The sequence below is a fragment of the Macrotis lagotis genome, chromosome 7 (genome assembly GCF_037893015.1).
Source record: "Macrotis lagotis isolate mMagLag1 chromosome 7, bilby.v1.9.chrom.fasta, whole genome shotgun sequence".
In the NCBI taxonomy this organism is placed as follows: Eukaryota; Metazoa; Chordata; class Mammalia; order Peramelemorphia; family Peramelidae; genus Macrotis; species Macrotis lagotis.
This window is the reverse complement of record NC_133664.1, coordinates 79908804-79911992: the sequence shown is the minus strand read 5'-3', so window position 1 is coordinate 79911992 and position 3189 is coordinate 79908804.

Below are 3189 nucleotides of genomic sequence, written 5' to 3'. Positions count from 1 at the left end.
TATTCCCATGATCTGACATGCTTTAATCTCCTCCACCCCATATAAATAACTATGTCCCTGGGTTCTAATAGTACTCTGCTCTGGTCACAAGTGACTGTAGAATCTGGACTAGAAAGGCTATACAAGTTACCTGTTGCTCATTTTCAGACTGTCTCCTAGATCTTAATAATCACTGTTTCCTAATCCCTTCTTGCCTGAGTTATTTCTTGGTTTATAATCAATCATCAATCTTTCATGGATCCTCCTCTATTGTCTCATCCCTGAATCACTGAAGAGACAGAAATCAAACTTCAAAGTAGCAGAATTTTTGCCATTTGGGAGGGAGACAGAGCATGGGAGTACCAAGTGATGTTGAGTTATCTGTACTGAACAAAATCATCATGTATTCTGAATTTGAAGAAGCCATCACAGTCTCAGATTCAATAAACACAGTTGCATAAAGAGGGAAAGAAGACATGGATCTGCTTCTATAGGAATTATATGTGTAACAGTCCAAATGTGCATGTGCATTTGAGTTGCATGCATGTGTGAGCATATCCAAAAATTCAGGTCCTTCTTATTGTTCATCTACAAGTAATTTGACCACTAGGCATTTCCTTTTTTCCTCCAATTATTTGCATAACCTGACATTGCTTGAGATCACACTTTAGAATAAAAGTTCTGTAACTAGTATCTATAAACTCTAATTTTGTTAGATTTGTGAACTTAGAAATGTATTTAATTAACATCAATTGATTTCCTTTACAATATTGTTTATTTTTATGCATTTAAAACATTGAGAAGAGATCCATTGGTTTCACCAGATTGCCAATGATACTCAAAGGTTAAGAACACCAACTTTAGATTCATTACTCATTAATCATCTACATCATGGTGTCCATCTATTAGGGTGTCCCCTTTGATGGCAGGAATTATTTCACATTTTATCTTTGCAGCTGAAAACTTTAAACAGTGCATTGCACATTTTAGTCACTTAGTTAAATGCTTAGTGAATTAAATTAATGTGAAGAAATTTTTTTTCAGATAAGTACAATGAGAGAGCACTACTAGAAAATAAAAGAGAACAGCTTCACTATAAAAAATACTCCAGTAGAGGTCTAGAAAAATAGTGACAAAGAAAACAAATGATAATCAGGTATAAGGAACTTCATTCAGTCCAAACTGCACAAAAATACTCATAAAATTGCTGAAGTTTGAATCATATAAAATAGGACAGTTGAATGATCAAGTGCATAGAACAGACCCAAAGAAAGAAACATGGCCAAACAAATATCTTTCCCAATCTATCCACCACTCTACTACTATGGTGATTTATTTACCACAGAAGACATCACTGAATTCTAGTACCTTGTTATTACCTCCAGGATCAAATATCAACTCTATTATAGGTCACTTAAGATCTTCCCTACATTTCTAGTCTTTTTGTTTTTAGCATATCACATCTTTCCAACCAATCTACAATCTAGTCTACATGTAGATTCTCATATATCGAACTCCATCTTCAACCATTTGCCCTTCATGATTAGAACAACTTGCTCCCTACTTTTCATTTTTCAGGTTTACTTCAAGAATCAGCTTAAATGTTACCTTTTACAAGAATTTCAATCACTACCTTCTTACTAATTTCTAATTCCTTTAATTCAGATTATCTTCATTGAGTCTGGAAATATCTTGTTTGTACTTTATTATTTATATGTCATCTCCCTCATTAGAATATACAAAATACTGGTATCTATTCTTTTTCAATAATTTTCACTTGTGTCCAACTTTGTGTCGTGATATGCCATTTCCTCCTCTAGTTCATTTTAAAGAGCAAGAAATAGAAATAAGCAGGGTTAAGTGATTTGATAATTAGTATCTGAGGTCAGATTTGAACTAAAAGAGATGAGTCTTCCCGACTACAGGTTTGGGAAACTATACATTATAGTGCTACCTGATGATAGCTTTTATTTTATTTTATATACTCTGGCAAATGGTAAATCCCTAATAAATATTTGTTTGCTGATTAACTAATAAGTATTGATACACAAGAGAGAAAAAAAAAAGTAGAAAAGGACTCTTTCAAAAAAAAATCCAAGCCTTTTGATACTGAAAAATAAGTATTGATATACAGGGAAAAAGAAAGAAAAGAAAGTAGAAAAGGAAGCTTTCAAAAAAAATCCTAGTCTTTTGATAGTAGAAAATGTACACATATAATTTGAGAAGTGAAGGCACTTCAAGTTTTACATAGGAAGTGTATAGGATTGGATGATATTTCTAGCTGTACATACCTGTTCAAATTGCAGAAAGAATGTATTTCTTAAATGAAGAATTTAAATAGGGTTTCAAAGTATTTTTTCTACTCTTTCAAAAAAAGCATATACTGAATAGAGGAATTGCTCTATACCATCTTGTATTTGTTGCCTATTAAAAGAAACTAATGATTTCCAAGACTCAGTTGCTCTTCATTAAGGAATAGTTGCTAAGATTCCATTGTCTGCAAATGTTTTACAAAGATAGGTTGCAGGATTAATTTTTTTCTATCCACCACCATCCAAATTCTGTCACATTTCAATGTTATTGATTTGAAACAGAAGTGGAATTTTGATATCATTTATTCTAGACTACACAGTATGTAATTATTCAGATGTTTCATTTTCATTTGGGCTTCGCTATTTGTTTTAAATGTTATTACTTGCTTCAATGCCTTTTCATTTTGGTGAACACACTGATAAATATTTCTATCAATTGCAGATGCTATTTTTGCATAAGTAACTAAAATCTTAGCACCATGGTATAATACACTATTAGACACCCTAGGAAATCACACCAGCAATTAAAATGTTTGTATGAATTTATCTGATTGTAATGATCTTCTGGAATGGTTTAGGATTTATGATTTTAAGTTTTAATATTTCATTCATTTGCTGTATTCTATTCTGGAAACACCACATCTCAATACAAGAATGGGCCTAGGAGATAAAATTTTATTTATGGTATCTCTCGTTTTCCTTTTCTATGCCCCCTCCATTTTCACTGTCAATTTCTAGCTGTAAAAATTCCATATTGATTCCATCTCTCTCTCTACTTGTTACCTTTATGATTCTTGACTGAAATTATTCCAAATAATCAGTTAAAAGAGGAATACAAATTATAACACCTCTGGATTTTCACTTCACACTCAACAAATTGACAAAAAATATCAAAAGA